The 16,672-nt window shown below is 42.1% G+C and overlaps 1 protein-coding gene across 2 annotated transcripts in view; it reads right to left on the reverse strand.

The window, feature by feature from the left end:
• The window catches only part of VSNL1 (visinin like 1), an 83,642-nt gene extending 67,207 nt beyond the window's left edge, over positions 1-16,435 (reverse strand). Inside the window, exon 1 of one of the 2 annotated variants that reach the window (XM_056486733.1) lies at positions 16,242-16,435. The gene's annotated coding sequence lies outside the window, so the exon portion shown is untranslated. Of the gene's footprint in view, positions 1-15,396; positions 16,169-16,241 lie in introns of those variants that run through there. The other variant, XM_056486734.1, reaches the window with a different exon arrangement.
• Positions 16,436-16,672: the final 237 nt, after the last annotated feature.

Genomic DNA, 16,672 nt, shown 5'->3' on the forward strand with positions numbered 1-16,672 from the left:
CTTTCTCAGGATCAGAGAATTTTGTCCTAGTTCCAACCTCAGGATGAGGTAATTTCTTCCTGGGACAGCTCTTCTTTTGTGCCTAATAAAGCCAGGTAATTGCATCCTGGATTTTGTGGGTAGGAACATGGCGTGCAGCAAGGCCATTTATGGAGCTGGCTTCAGTCTCAGGCTTAGCTTTCTAATCTTACATATAGAGAACTAATTTTACTGCCTTGGTAACTGCCATTTTTCAAGTTTCTGCAATTTCTTCAAACGTTTCTAATGATTTAATCATTATGAACATGCCTATACTTGAACAATAGTTCAAATTAAAATCGGTAGTGGATATGAACTACACAAGGCATTCCTGAGAAATTCAATATGACAACGTTCTCATTCCTTCCTTATTCTTCAGAAAAGAATCTTGTTAATAAAGTTATGTTTCCAATGAATAATAATTTCCTAGACTAAGAGTACTTACACATGGAACTATTTTGGAATAGCATTTCCCAAAGAATATCAGGAACAGGAGAACTTCTCTTTGCTATTCACTGTACTAAAGAGATGTGGGCTCTCATTTTTCATCGAATCATATAATTTGGCTTGGAAGGGACCTTAAAGATCATCCAGCTCCAACACCCCTGCAACAGCCAGGGACACCCTTCACTAGGTCAGGCTGCTCAAAGCCCCATCCAGACTGGCCTTGAACATTTCTTGGGGTGTGGCACCCACAGCTTCTCTGGGCAACGTATTACATTGTCTCACCACGCTCATAGTGAAAAATTTCTTGCAAAAATCTAATCTAAACCTGCCCTCTTTCAGTTTAAGGCCATTACACCGTGTCCTATCACCCCATGCCCTTGTAAAAACTCCTTCTGCAGCTTTACCCCTTTTGGTACTGGAAGGCTGCTATAAGGCTTCCCTTATAGAAGGTATAGGATACATAGACCTAGATTCTAACAGTAATAAGTTTAATATTATTTATTAATTCTTATAATGGATTATCAGTAGTAGGATTCTTTACTGTGAGGGTGGTGAAGCACTGAACCAGGTTGCTCAGGGAAGTTGTGTATGTTCAAGACCAGACAGTTCAAGACTGCATGGGGCTTTGAGCAACCTGGTCTAGTGGAAAGGTCTGTTCCATTCCAAAACATTCTCTTTGGAAAGAGAATTACCACATAAAAATAATCAAAAGAGTTAAGGATTCTGCAGTAAGCTATAGAATCCTTTTTTAAATATTTAAATTACATTAAATTAAATCTACTTTTAAAAAAATCCCCACAGATCCCTAAATTCCCACACAAGCTACACACATTGGTGCTGAATACTTTATAAATTTATATACTCCATACCATATGGAAGTTCTGCACAAATGTCAGAGGTAGATGTGCAAATTCCTTTATGAATAGTGTAGCTAAATGTAAGTTAGGCTCTCTCAGAGCCAACTTCCAGAGCAGAGATAACGGCACAATATCCTAAGTCTGTGTGTGACCCAGGAAAGCATGAAATGTTTTCACCAAGGTTCACACAGACCTCAGGAAAATGCAAGGTTAAACTTGTGACCTGGGCATAACTGATGTGGGATGTTTATATCTTAGGGGAAAAGGTGCCATCATTCAAGCTGCCAGTGCAGTCTTCAGGTTTGCATTCTCTTGGGGGATCTCCATGGCAGGCACCAGCTGTCACTAAATGGTGGGTGCTGAGGGGAGTTGCACTGGGTTTCAGATCTGCCCCAGCTCCTGGGCTTGTCCCCAGGACAGCTCTCCCAGCCTGCCCAAGGCAGACACCTGATGCTGGCTGGCTCTGCCCACACCAGGTGCAGAAACAGGACCTCAGCAGCATCCCCTGTGCTTCACTCCACACCTCCTACTTCCCAGCCAAGAAAACATGTATTCCAGTCAAAAGCAGTCTAGACATAAGGTAATATATGCAATACAGATGCACAGGAGATTACACCTGACAAAAAACCCGAAATCATCTGATAAACTCAGGAGAAAAAAACTGAGACAGGTTGAGTAAGTTAGTGACTATATTCCATCATAATCTTTTTGAAAAGCTACTTCATCTGCTCACCATAGGAAGGGCTGCTTGCCACTTCCCACCAGCCATATTCTGCTTTTGCACTACTTGCAGCTTGGTTTGATTGTGGCTGACTGAAAGATAGATAAGGAAAATCCTTGCAGGAATGCCAGAGTGCAGGGAGCAACCTTGCCTACTAATCGATGCAAGCTGCCTGGGAAGAGAGGCAGGATGATCATTTCCTCCCTGCTTGTTCATCTACTCCCCTGAGAACAAGTTAGACAGCAGTGACACATTAGGGCATGTGCTGTCAAAGTGCTTCTGGCAGAAAAAATAAGTGAAGTATCAAGTGACCGAGCCCTTTCAGCTAGCCAGGGGATGCAGGGCTGCTCCAGCCAAAGCCAAGTCCCACTACAGCTGAAGCACACATTTAAATTTTTCATTTAGAGTGGTAAAAAGTCCCATTGAATAGTCTGCTACAGGAGCAGAGTAAAGCTGGCAAGTTTGTTTGTTAAAAAACAACCAGACTTTGCAGTTCTACTTTTAGAATACACACTTAAGATGGAAAGTTTACTGTATGAGCTCAAGTCTTGATGTGCTGAAAAAAAATTGTATAACCAACTCTTACACATGGCAAATTTTCTTCTTTTGTCTTCCATAATGTGAACTTGGACAGCACTTAATAACAACTTGATGGAGCCTGATGGAATTGAATTGGCTTACATCCAGCATGACTGGTGCTCAAATGACTCCAATTTTAATATATTTTGCCATAATAATAAATGGGAAGTAATGATCACCCACAGCTAGCCAAAGAAGTAAGGGATCTTTCAAAGAAAAAACAGAAAGCACGTAACTTATGGACCATTCCACAAAAATACATACCTTTCATTTCCTCTGCTCTAGTACTTTAAAAAACACTACTTTTACCAGGTCTTGGTCTTTACATTGTCACACCCATGCCTCTCTGAAACAAGCAAGAGCAGATAATAACCACGCCTGCCAAGGCTTACTGCAGTGCCAAATCTCAGGCACAACCTGTGGATTAGCAGAATGCAACTGGTTGTGCCTGTTCTCTGCACTGTACTGAGAAATCATCACATTTCTGTTCATTCACAGTCAAACTGAGCTCCAGGTATTGCTAATGTCCAAGGGGAAAAGCTACAAAGCCTGTCTAAAATGGAATTTGTCTCTACATTATAGGAGAGCTTTTCCACTTAGCTGTATGGTACAAGCACAGGGGTCAGTCTCATGCTTCTTTTGAAAGGATAACTTTAACTGCAAATGAGAAACTGGACTGACCTTATTTCTTCATAATATTTTGACAACATTGCATGCATGTGCAATAAGCATATTGAAACTTGTATTTTTTTAATGAAAAAGCCTAAAAAGAAAAAAATATGTCAAGGACTATGCCTGAACTAATAATTGAAACTGACATAAGAATTGTTTGTAAATGCAATATAATGATGTAATTAATTCAATGTAATTAAAACTCAGAGATAACAGAGAGGTGCACCTCCTCACTATCTGCTTAAAGAGCCCAGTCCATGCTCTGCAGTTCACTTCTCATCAGATTTAGTCCAAGTGGATCATCATTATCACAGCACCACCCAACAGACAGCACCAGCAAAAGCACAGGAAACTGGGAGACATGTAAATACCTGCTTATTTCCACTTCATTAACATTCCAAAATTAGACTGCTGCTGATACTAATGATTTAAATGTAAGGTTTACAATACAATATTTATTATTTTTATTACTTGGTACTTACTGTTATTATTTTAAAAATTTGTTAAATTTTTAGTTCATCAACTACAAATAAGCACTTGCTCCTGTAACAATTTATAAGGTTTGCCAATATTACTAAACTGCAATGTTTAGCTTCCTCCCAAATACTTCAAAGAGCCAAGAGGAAAGACAAGCCTCAGAAATGATCACAGCTCTCTACTGCTCCCTTTGCACCATGGGATGATTACACACTGATTTCAATCTCAATGCAGTTCTGCTGCCAAAAAGGGTTATACTCTCCAAAGAACCATATTCACTTTTGGAAAGAACTCCTTGCCTAATATCTTGTGTATATCCCAGGATTTGTGTGGCTGTGTCCAAAGCAGATAAGAAAAAACTGGTCATGCCTCTTAATCCAGAAAAGGAAAAAAAGGGTCATTGGTCATTTGGGTGAGGTAAGCCACAAAAAATAAAGAAAGAAAAAAAAAAAAAAAAAAGGAAATAGGAAAGTGAGGCAACAGGGAAAACTTCCCTTTCTAGCAGATGTGACCATGGAGCCCTACCAGGAAAGGCTGGGTTGGGCTGGAGGGAGAGCTCAGCTCAAGCTGGTGCCATGTTCCCCTCCTGCTGCCAGGAGCAGAGATTACCTGTGCTGGGGCAATCAGACATTGCCCAGACAGACTGGAGCACACCAGTGTCACACCAGAAGTCCAACGGGACACTGCTTTCATCCAAATGTCTAATCCAGCATCTTCTCTCTTTTAAAAACTCAGATATGGTCACCCCTCCAGCAAATCTTGTACTACTTGTCTCTGACAGAAGACAATCATCAATGGGGAATGGTATCACAACTGTGTGAAGAACTCTTCTGAGGCAGAGATTGGCCTTTACTGATGCATGGCACTGAAATAATTAGAGGTGAAAAATTTACATAAGTTGCCAAATGTTTTTCCACCTTGACTTGTAACAACTAGAAAATGCCTGAGGTTTTTGCAGAGTCTCTTTAAATGTATCAGTGCTAACTGAGCTCCCATGACAGGAACTTCATGTTCTGTCATGAAGCACATGCATAAAATAGTGTCTACATTCTCTGAGAATAAGGGTTTGGGATTCCATCCTCTGCTCTGCCATCAATTCTGTAAAAGCTCTTGGACAAGGTATATTTCTGTCTTCTGCATCATCATCACGCAATTCTAAGTGAATGAAATCATGTTAGATTCCATAATTTTGCCAATATTTTAGTTGCCATATCCTATTCAAAACTGACATCAGCAGTGAAAAATTACATGGCACATAAATACAAATGCAAAACAATGAGCAACTTGTCACATAAATTCTACAAAATCAGCTCTCCAAACAGGTTTTTACTTCAGAAAAGCAGAATTTTTAAGAGCAGCTGTTCAGTCATAAGATCAATGAATCATATGATGAGAGAAAATATAAAGTCTTATGCAAATACTTCACATTTTATTTTTCAATCCTTCTCCCCACTTAGTTTCACGTCCCAAATGCCTTTGGATGAGCAAATTCTCCTGCACCCACACAGAGCTCACTGCCAAAGACAGCCTGCACTGGGGGTGTTTCTGTGGTCATTTTTAGGACTTGTATGTGACTAAAACCATCTCAATTCTCCTTCCTTTCCTCCAATAGCTACATCTACCACCCATCTGACACACAGTATGACAAAAGTTATCACAGCTCAGGTAGTCATTGGCAGTTCAGTAGGGGCTTCCTCTGAGCACTTAACTCAGATGCTTCTGCCCTAGTATAGTTCTGATACAGCTTGTCTGTCATTACATCACAAGAAGCAGTTCAGAGAAAAGTGGCAAGAGTCAGATGGATTTATCATCAAATTCAATGTTTCTTGCAAATTCAAATTTTCCCTGTGATGCTTTCTCACAACACCTAAAAAAAAAAAAAAAATCACAGAAAGTGATGCATGTTAGTACTTTTCATATTAATCACCCTTTTTGTGAGAGACTCTACTCCTCAGTGTTTCCTAGATGTTGACACCTTTGCCTCCTGCTATCTTCAAATGTTATCCTACTCCTTTTCCTTGCTCCCCCATGCTTTTTGATTCATTTATAATGAATCTCCCTACACAGAAATCCTCACAGATCTGATCCTGCCTACATTTCTGACATGATTCATGATCACACCTTCTCCTTTTCCCCAAGTCTCATCTTCTTTAGGCTCAGAGCTTGCTGAACACTTACACCTACATTTCTAGTCAACTCTGTGTGTTCAAAGCAACAGATTTCCCCATGTATTGAAATGTAGTCACTCACAGACGTGTTTTGGTTTAGCATGTACTCTGCACTATTCAAATCCACTCCTTGATCCAATTTTTTCCAGTAGGGATCAGGAAGATCAGCTCAGAGAATGAGTCCTTATATTTATATAAATATAATATTAAATTTATATTAATATAAATTTATATAGACCTTGGACTTTGGTCCAGTTACTTCAGGAAGGGATTAATCCAGAAATCTCCACTTCACATTTAACTCTATGGTAATTTTTAATAATGACTATCAAGCCATCTTTCCATGTGTTCCTAAAGATTTCCTGATGTCAGTATTTGTCAATAGTGCTGCTAATGCCACTACCCACTGATGGCACATATTTATTTTCACTGTACAACCACTATAAAAGTGAGTCTAAATCACTTTTACTGCAATTTAAATTTTTGAAGCATGGCAAAGAAGCATAGCACAGTTGTCAGATGATGACTCTGCTTTTGTAACTTGCATGTATCTGCTACCTTTTTAGTTTGTTTCTTTTTTTCTCTTAGACTCAATGTTAATGCAAGAATACTTCATTAGTCAAGTGCCCAGAGTGATACCAGTAACTTCGTTCATTCAGAACAAACCAAAAACGCCTATTTCTGCAAACTTCTTGAAGGTGTTTTCAAAGGAAAACAGAAGTACAAGACTGAAATGGCTGCAAGCTGCTGTGTAGGTCTTCGTAGAATTGAGAATCTTGTAAGTTAGAGCGACAAAATGCAGAGTTGGAAAAATAAGGGAATGTGTTAGCTGCCTCACACAGCTACAGATATTGAAGACCTTCTGAATATATCAATACTACCAACAGTAAATGGATGGGTTTACTGGGCAATACAAGAATTACAGTCCCCAGCTATCTCTGTTACATATAAGACCAGAACAACCTTGAACATTTCATGAACTCTTTCTTTTATCTGGAGATGAGCTGACATTGATATATTGTTATTGGTCTTCACTAATACACTCCTGTTGGCAACAGGGAGATGCTAGCAGCTGAAATGAGTCACATACTGCAAGACCTTGCAATTTATATGGAAAGAAAGTGCAATTTAAAAAATATCTCTGTCTCCTCCTCAGCCGACTGTGCAATGCAAGACACCCACTAAAACTCAAGGCACAGTCAGACAGTTATTCTTCATATATTTGAAGCGCTTGAAGTTGCAGTATTATTTTTTTATTTTAAATTGACTAGCTTTCGCCAACATTAAAACAGTAATACCAAGTAATGATAGCATTTGATGCTGAAATAAAAATTACTCTTGTATTTTATATATACCATGGATTTCTCACACAACAATTCAGAACCTTCTTAGACTGTTTTCATTTATTTATAGTTGTACATGATGAAATAATCTACAGTTGGACACAAATATTTGAAGAAGGTAATCTAAAATAATACGTCTTACAAACAACAGAAGTAACTAGCCGACAGTTCTCTAGCTCATTCTCATCTTAAGAAAGCAAACTGCTTTTAACTGAAGGACTTGCACTGAGAGGTTTTGTTAAGCAATTTGACAACACAGACATTATGGCATTAGATGATAGGTACGCACAATAGAACTATTTATAGCATTATGCAGGAATAAAAACCACAGAGAATGTAATACTAAATGATTGTAACATTTTCAATCTCCTATATTGAATCTTCCTACCCCAAAATTCCACATGCATTGAAAAACAAAAAAAAAAAAAAAGAAGAGAAATACACAGGCTGTGTTTCTACTCTGCAGATTTACAAGAATATTTTGGGTCTTGCACTATGATACAGAGCTAAGGCACCGAAGAGAGCAATTCAACAGAAAGAGCAGACAGACACACAGAAAGGACACAGCTGTACTCAACATCTGTTTACATTGTACTGTGACTCCTTACAGACTGCTCTTTGAAAATACCAGATACTTTGGACATATCTAGAGATATCCAGATACAAACCCAGCTGCTTAGGACATATTCTAGGGTGTACTTAAACTGCAGCCCAAGACCTGGAGAACAGTGTGTGCCTCAGCCAGCTCTCCACTCTCTGGCTTTGCCACTGTGAACAGCCCCATGAAGGGAAGCAGAACACGTATGAATGTACCCTAATTACCTCTGCAGAAGCCAAACCCAGTTGCTGCTACCAGGCTTGGACTGGCTCAAAGTCACTCCATTAAATCCTTGTACATGCACTCTATCTTTCTGCACAGGTTGTAGGTACAGTATATATCTTGTATGTTAGAATTTTAATAAAAATATTTACCCATATAGCACTGTACATACAGCTGCACATGCTTGAACATGTGCAAAGGCCAGATCCTTGCTTTATAAAGCTCACAGTTCTAAAAACAAACACAAAACCACAGCTAAAATGCAAGATGAAGGAGGCATCCACCATGGTTAAACATGCACAGCCAGTATCGTCAGGGAGAGGGAGGCTCTCAGGCAACAGGAGACCTTTGGAGCAGAATCAAAGACAGAAAGCAGAGCCAGAGAGGGAGGAAAAGAGGGATCAGTAAAAGCTAAGGATGAGATAAGACATGAGGCAGTTAGTACCTGTTGACACTTCAGGATTACGTTCTCATCTAACAGAGTGGGAAGCCTGATTGATGTTCACCTCTTAAACCATGCAGAAACAACTGTTACTTACTGATCTGTGTTCCAGTAGCACCTCTTTGTGGCAGACACTTGAGAAAAATGTAAAAATATCACAACCCCTTCCAACCTTCCATTTTCCCAAACAGGAATGAAAATGAATGAACAATAATCACTGAACTAAATAGCTAAGAACTCACCCACCGTGGGGCACAACTCTTGCAAACAAAACTTATTTATGAAGAATGATCAAGGCTACTTTGTGGTCTTCTTACCAAACCTGAGGAGGAAAATGGAGTCTTAGAAGCTACTTCTGTTAAGCATTTTGGCATTTCAATAGTAGTGGTATATTGTTAGGATTTCACTGACACAAAGAGGCAAGAATATTTATGCATATGGATTATGTGACTATCTATATTTAAGGATGCATGATATAAAGTTTTAACAAGGTTAAACATGTAACATACTGATTTCATACTATTCTTCTAAATTTTCTCATTCCACATGGATGGCAGGAATGAGATTCCAAGTCAACTGGAGCTCTTTGTTGAGCATTGTTCAACCTTACAATGTGGTTGATATGACATATCCAAGTCAGATTAAAAAAAAAACAAAACAAAACAAGAAGACCCCAACAAAACAACAACAAAATCCAACCTCCTCCCCCAAAAAGACCAGATGAAACTTTGTTCGAAATTTGAAGATGCAGTCTAAAAGTCAGTCTGATTTGCAAAAATCATCAGTACCATCAGATGTTCCATGCATCAAACTTAAACCACTTTTCAGGCTGATCAGTCTTCCAAACTGAAAGGTTTTTATGCATTCAAAACACAAATTTCAAGAACATTCACAAATGTTGGTATTCATTTGTATGGTTTTAAAAATATATATTTAAAAGGAAAACTGTCTGCTTTAAAAAGTAGCATATATTCTGGTGTAAGGAAAGAACATTGACTGTAATGAAATTGACTTGATATGTGCTGGATGTTAAAAATAACTGCACAAATAACTTTTTGCAGCATTATCCATTATATAAGCTGATTTTATTTTCAGTGCTAAAAACTTTTTTGAATGTTCACTTTCACTAACTTTAGAAAATCTTAACTTTTTCCTCTACATATACCAACTTCTACTAAAAAACAAAAGCATTTTCATTCTAACTACTAACTGGTATCTCAGATTTCATTCTCTGAGAGTCTTCAGTTACTTTGTCTTTCTAAATATAGCAGATAAGAGTACAGAGAAATATGCTGTATTGTAAGAGCTTTTATAAACAACAGTTTCTAATTTTAGACTACTCCATTCTGAATAAAGTCTAATTAAACCACATATATTCTCAAATGCATTCCACAAAATGGATAAGATTCACGTCTCCTCACTGCCATTTGATTCCATCTTACAGTGAACGACTTAATATATACTTCTGAGTAAAAATGTTTTCTATGAAGTGGAACACTAAGCTTTCATTTAAAAAACAAATCAGTAACATATTACCTTTGTGAAAATATTTTCAGATATTAAAATCAAGTCATAAGCACTCTATACACACCAGACTCAACAGCTGATCTATTTAAGATTTTTTTTTCCAACTAATTTGGCGATTGATTGTTCAAGAACCTGTAATTAAGTCCAGAACCAACACATGTTAACACTAAGGATAATTAATTACTAAAAAAGTTTAGAGAGAACAGAGATACATTTTCCATTCTCCGTGGTCTTTAAATCAAGACTGATTTTTTCCCCTCCTCCAAATTCATATGTAAAAGGAAAGTAAAGGCATTGCTGAGTCAAATGCTATGGCCTCTGCTAGACATGGTTAAAATGTTCATTAATCTCCCTTGTAGATTAAACATTTATGAACCTAAGAGCTTTCATCTCTAACACACAACTTTCTATTTAGCTAGAAGTTAAAAGCAATAAAAGTCATTTGCATCAAAAGTTTTAGAGCCTTATATTTACTAGTCTAAAAACTCAGTAAATTACTGTCACAACTTGTTTACTTTTTGAGTATACATTTTGACTCGTACAAAGTTTGAGCAACCAAAGTAATCCCAGTAGTTGATATTATATTGGTTGATTCAACTCATCAGGAGTTAAACAAACTTTATTTTTCAACATCACTTGTAAGACTTATCATTATGGATCTCAGTTTTTAGATCTTTTCATAAAAGAACTTTGAGAAAGTCTAAGTTAGTGAACATGAAATAAGTAAAATTATATTTTCTCTTATTTAATAGTGCTGCATAAAAACAATTATTCTACTCTGAAATCATCAATCATTTAAAATTAAATCTACTTTAAGCCAAAAGTGATTAAAGGAAATTTTAATCAAAAACTTTAATCAAAAATTTTAATCTCATATTTATATTAGTGTAAAAGCTATAGGAATCACCATTACATCTTTTTTCCAGCACATCAATTCAGTCTTTTTAATACAGATTGTGTAGAAAATCTTCCTCAAATGGCTTTGTGATGATAAAGTGATTTTAAAATAATCTTTCTATTAATAAGTGATTTTTTATAATTATCTTAAAAGACCCGCTTGGTAATCTCAAATTATCACTTCTCATTACTTCAAAGCTTGTAGGTTGTTGACAAACTCAAGAATGTAGCAAACTTCTGATTTTTCAAAACAGTCAAACTGAGCAACTTATAATACATTCCACTAAATTTTACAGTCTGGGATTATATATTTAACTTCATGGGTTTTATTTAGGGGGAAAATGTTCAATAATATCTGTAATGTGTATTCCTTTGTCCTTGCTATCATAATTTTAGAACACATCATGCTTAGTTCAAAAAAAGATGCAATTGTCCTTTCACTCCCAAGGAGCACAATTTATTTCAATTAGCTGTGGTTTTACAAGCTATTTTACTGAACATATTCTGTTTCTTACTTTCCTCAGGGGAATAATCACAAAGAAAAACAGACTGATATTTTTATAAACAAATCAGTGAATTTGACTATCAAGTGATTTATCTTCTTCCCCTTCAACTGTCTCCTTGAAACTACTTACTTTTTTTCAACTTTCATCTATGAGACCATCTGTAATAATCTGCTTTAATTTCCTACAAGTGTATTATTGTCCTTTCAGTCACATTCACATCCAAATGTGGAAGAGCTCTTGAAAGCAGAGACCCTGTGGCTAACATCCATATAGTTTAAAAAATATATATTCTCAGCACTTTATAACGTAAAAAGCAACAAAAAAAAATTGTAGCACTACTCCGAGATTTTGTATTCCATGAACAAATATCCTTTTTATCATCTGCTTAATTTTCTGAGAAAAGGTTTATAGCTATTATTCTCAGACCAATAGTATAAAATTCAAAAGATAAGATTCTCTCTATGAATAAAGACCAGTAGTTGGAGCTGAGGTAAGAAAGCGCCGCCCTGTGATGGGAGCCCATCTGGATCCTTACATCTTCCAGCACAGCAAATGCTCACAGCCTTCCCTGCTGGTGCTGTATTCCTGTACCACACAGAGCTTTCAGAGATGCCATGGAGAGAAGCTATGGGGTAACCATGGTCTTTCCCAAGAAAGCAATAAGCAGCAAAGATAATTGGTAAGGTGGAAAGCGATCCAAAGATGCAACGAATGTGCACAAAAAAAAGGAACAAAATTACACTTGGAAGGAAGAAATGAAAACCCCGAGGATGTAGAGAATGGCAAAAGGTGTGCAAATGCAGATAACAGTGACCCAAAAGAAAATGGGGAAAGGAAATAGTGTAGGCTCATTACAATGTAATCTGAACCAAATTTAGGCATGAGAAATAATGCAGGAAAATCACACAGTGTTTTTCTTTGTTAATGTAAGACAAAATTAAAGAAAGCAAAGAATCCAAAGAATCCAAATCAAACCCACCTGGAAACAAGCTTCTTTACAGACCACTCAAATGACAAAGGGTATTTAGCCCCCATGCACACTGCTAAAACAATAACTATTAAAAACAAAAGGATGAGGACCAGTGCTGACAATGTTTAACATCACAGATGAGGAGCACAGCTTCTCAGGGTAAGTGCTGTGTATTTCAGTTCCAAGGACTTTAAAACCAAATCTGTCTACCATACTTTAAATTTTCTAACTCTGTCTTCGATGTACATTGCTGTTTGATTCTCAGTTAGAGCATGAGCCAGCACTTTTTGGCCAGCTGACATAAAATTCTGGAAATCTATGGGAATCTGCAAAGATTGACAGAACTGAATACCTAAAATGGGAGCATAAGGCACAGATACAATACAAAAAAGGAATCCATTGTGCAGACAGACATAACATTACAATTCCAAAACTGAAAAACAGAACCAGGACTGTTTGAAATGTAAACAATTATGGGATGACCCACAACAAAATTCACCACGTCCATGTGTTTGTTATGGGAAACTGCATCCTTGGATTTGGATCCTTCTGCAGCTATACTGAGTGTATAGACAGAAAGAAAAGTCAAGAGGCCTGTAGCAGCATGATGGTGCTGCAGGTCTCGAGCAGGACCCTGCTGGAAGGCGTGTTGGGGTGCCCCCAGACCCCAGACATGCTGCAGTCAGCAGGATGTCACACCCTGGGACACGTGGCGCCTTTTCCAAACAGCACCAAAGCCAGCAGCATTGCACCGCTTCCATCCTGCGCAGCCAGCCTGATTTCCTCTGCTCTGCCCCATCACATCCTGGTAGACTTGGCCTCACCATCCTGGCCACAGCAGAGTTTCCCTTCTGGCTGGTGCTGTGGGGTGGTACCAGCTCTGACTCTTCTGGTACAGTACAGCAGGAGAAGGCTCACAACGGGACCGAGAGCGGCAGAGACATCTCCGGCATTTGCTCTGTGCTTGGGTTACATAACGCTGTGATACTCCGGAGTAGATGCTGCTTGATGACAAAACTGATCTGCTGGCAATAGCTGGATGCTCCAGAACAAGAAGCACGTCGAAAAAGCAGTGGTGTGCAGGTGTACTTTGGAATCAGGTAAGAAGACAGGGCAACCTAGAAAACTGGTTAAATATTGCAGCCCTATGCCATAAAAGTTTGTGGATAAATAACAAGATTAAGGATTCAGTCCTTAATTAAAAGGCAAGCATAACATATAACCAATATGAAGAACATGTTTCCTTACTTTTCCTTGACAGCAACATTACCCCAGACTACTTCATGCTTTGTTTGAATGGAGAAAAACATAATTAAAGTTTTAATTAGAATTGATTGCAGTCCACAAACCTGAAATGGATTGTGCTGTTTGGACACTGTACTAGAAGATCTTTCAAGCAAACTGATGTTCTTAAATGAACTATGTTCTTTAAAAAAAGAAAGGCGTTCTGTCAAGTAATGGGGTAGCAGTGAAAACTAATGACTCTGAAAATGTGTCACAGAAAAAACTACTAGGAAGTACGCACTCTGAAAGGGCCAGTGATTACCTATTCTACAAAGACTAAGCTTCCACATACACTTATTTTTCTGTGATTAATCTGTTGCATATCATATTCTGGTTATAAAATATGTCCATCTTTTTATTCTTCATAAAGAGATAGTGATACCTCTGAGCCTGAACTTTCCAATATATGAAGGAAAAGAATGCCTATCCACAAGCACACATAACAAAACGTTGCTAAAAATATGTTGCCAGTAGAATTACTGGGAGAAGTACCTGTATCTCTTAAACCCATCTGTTACATTAACATCTTCTGTACAAGAACACGGAATTTATTCACACATTTGGCCTTTTGAAATTTGGCTATGGCTTTAATTCCCAAGTAATCACCCTTCAATTTTAATGAAAAGGGCAGGTGTTTTCATCACTCTGTTATCTGCACATTTGCTTGTCAGCCAAAAAGCCTGGCGGTGCAGGTAAACCCCCTCCCGCCGTGCTGCACTGCTCCGGGTCGTGCGGGATTCGGGAGCGCGGTACCTGCGCGGCGGCGGCAGCTCCGCCCGCTCCGGCTCCAGCTGCCCTTCGCCCGGGGAAGGCGAGAGCCCCGTCCCACCCCCGAAAAGACCCTGGACAGGCTCCTCCAGGGCAAGCGGAGGGTCTGCAGTTGCGCAAGATCAACCCCCCCTTCCCCTTTCCCTCCCAATCCCCGACGGTTTCCCCGCACGCCGGGGGCCGGAGCAGCCAGCCCGGGCTGGGGCAAGTCAGGGAGGCGCCGGGGGGAGCACCCAACAGAGGAGGGCTCATAGCACTGGGGACGGGATGCTTAGTTGGGGTGGGGGGAACCTTGCAAGTGGCTTCATGCAGGAAGGGGCTGGGGCGGGAGGAGGGAGGCGTTCCCTTGTGGGGGCAGTGGGGAGAGCGAGGGACTCCGGGGCGTGGGGACACCCCCGGGCGGGCGGGAAAAGCCTCGCACCGGGAGAGCCGGCGGCACGGGCAGCGGGGACGGGCGGCAGCGCTGGGGTCCCTTCTGGCAGCCGAGCTGAAACCCGCAGCGCCCCGACAGCGCTGAGCCCCCGTGTCCCGGCGCGGCACCCCGGGCGCTGGGGAAGCGTCCCCGCCGCAGCGCTGAGCGCCGCGCTGCCCCGCACCCCGCGGCCAGGACCCGGTGCTTCGCGGCGGGGCACGGAAGACGAGGGTACCGGCAGGCGTTCCTCCCCTCGCCCCCACAAGCAGCGATTCTCTCCGGGTGCGAGCAGCTTATTTCCAAGCGATGCTGGCGCGCCAAGTTGCGCCGGTCGGGCAGCCCCCGCCCGCGCTCCCTCCCTTCCTCCGCAGCCGCGCACATCCCGGCCCCCGCAGAGCCCCCGCGCTCCGCTCCGCTCGGGTCAGCGCGGAAATCGCCTCCCTCGCTTTCCGCCCCGGCTGCTCACGATCTGCCTCAACCTGCTCCACCTTTTGTTTTGATCTTTGGAAATGAAATTCTCTCTCCTGCCGTCTCCTTTCCCTCCTCCTTCTCACGCCTTCGTGTGGGAGATGCCCAGGATCGCACACCAGCTTTTGTTATCTCCTCCCACCTCCATCTTCACTCCGATTGATGCCCTAGTAAATAGCAGGAGCGCCGCACCTCCGCCCCGTACCTACCCTGCTACCACCTGCAAACACCTCGCCTTTTAAATAAATTAAATGATAAAACCATCCCTTGCAGGCAGTATGAAAAGCGATGGAGCGATCGCATGGATCGGGAGCACTTTTGCCTCCCCCGTGGTGTGATGACCTTGCGAGGGCTGCTCTGGCGCTTGGTTTCGCACGGTCTTTTTTCCCTTCTTTTTTTTTTCCTTTCCCTACTGGAAAAAAAAAAAAAAATCACGCCCTTTTCGCTATCCCTTTTCAAACGAACACGAACGCCAAAGACTCCCTCTTCCACCAAAGCGTTTCCAAGCGCGAATTGTTACGCGACAGCTCAGCTGTTCCTTTGGATGCTGTGGGTGCTCATATCCGGATCGGTGGGGAATTCGGTCCCATCCCTCAACAGTTAAGGGCAAATCGCCGCGGGTGCGATTTCCTCCACCTCGCCAGAGGAACAACTCCCGCACACGGACCGCGCACACCAGCTGTCCCGGTGAGGATGATCTCCGAGCGCGGAGCAACACCGAGGCCGCGCAGCGCTGCCTCAGCCCCGCCGCGCCTCCATCCCGCCGCCTTCCCGGCAGGGACAGCCCCGCGCGGGGCAGCCCGGCACCCGCGGGTGCGGAGCCCGGATCCCCCCCCGTCCCCCCGCGGTCGCTCCCCGCACTTACAGCGGGCGCGGGGTCTGTCCGCGGTGCGGAGGAGGGCGCAGGGCCCGGGGTCCCGCGCGGTGCTGGGGCCGGAGGGACACGCGGCGCCGCCTCGGTGCGCGCCCGCCGCCGCTCGCGCCGCAGCTCGTGTGCGCGCCCCCGCTCCGCCCCGCGCGCCGCCCGCCGCCGCCCCGCACTGCAGGACCGCCGCCCCGCGCGCCGCCCCGCGCTCCGAGCATGCGCGCGGGCCCGCGCGGCGCGGGCGGGAGCGGGGGAAGCCCCGGCGCGGGCGGGGCTGAGGGGCAGAGCCCTGAGGGGTGCGGGCTGAGGGGCAGAGCCCTGAGGGGTGCGGACTGAGGGGCAGAGCCCGGCGGGTCGGCGCTGGCACCGCGGCCGCTCGGCCCGGCCTCCTCGGCGCCGCTCGCAGCCGAGCGCAGGCTGCCTGTGCCCGG

This window comes from Oenanthe melanoleuca, chromosome 3 (genome assembly GCF_029582105.1).
Source record: "Oenanthe melanoleuca isolate GR-GAL-2019-014 chromosome 3, OMel1.0, whole genome shotgun sequence".
NCBI classification, from domain to species: Eukaryota; Metazoa; Chordata; class Aves; order Passeriformes; family Muscicapidae; genus Oenanthe; species Oenanthe melanoleuca.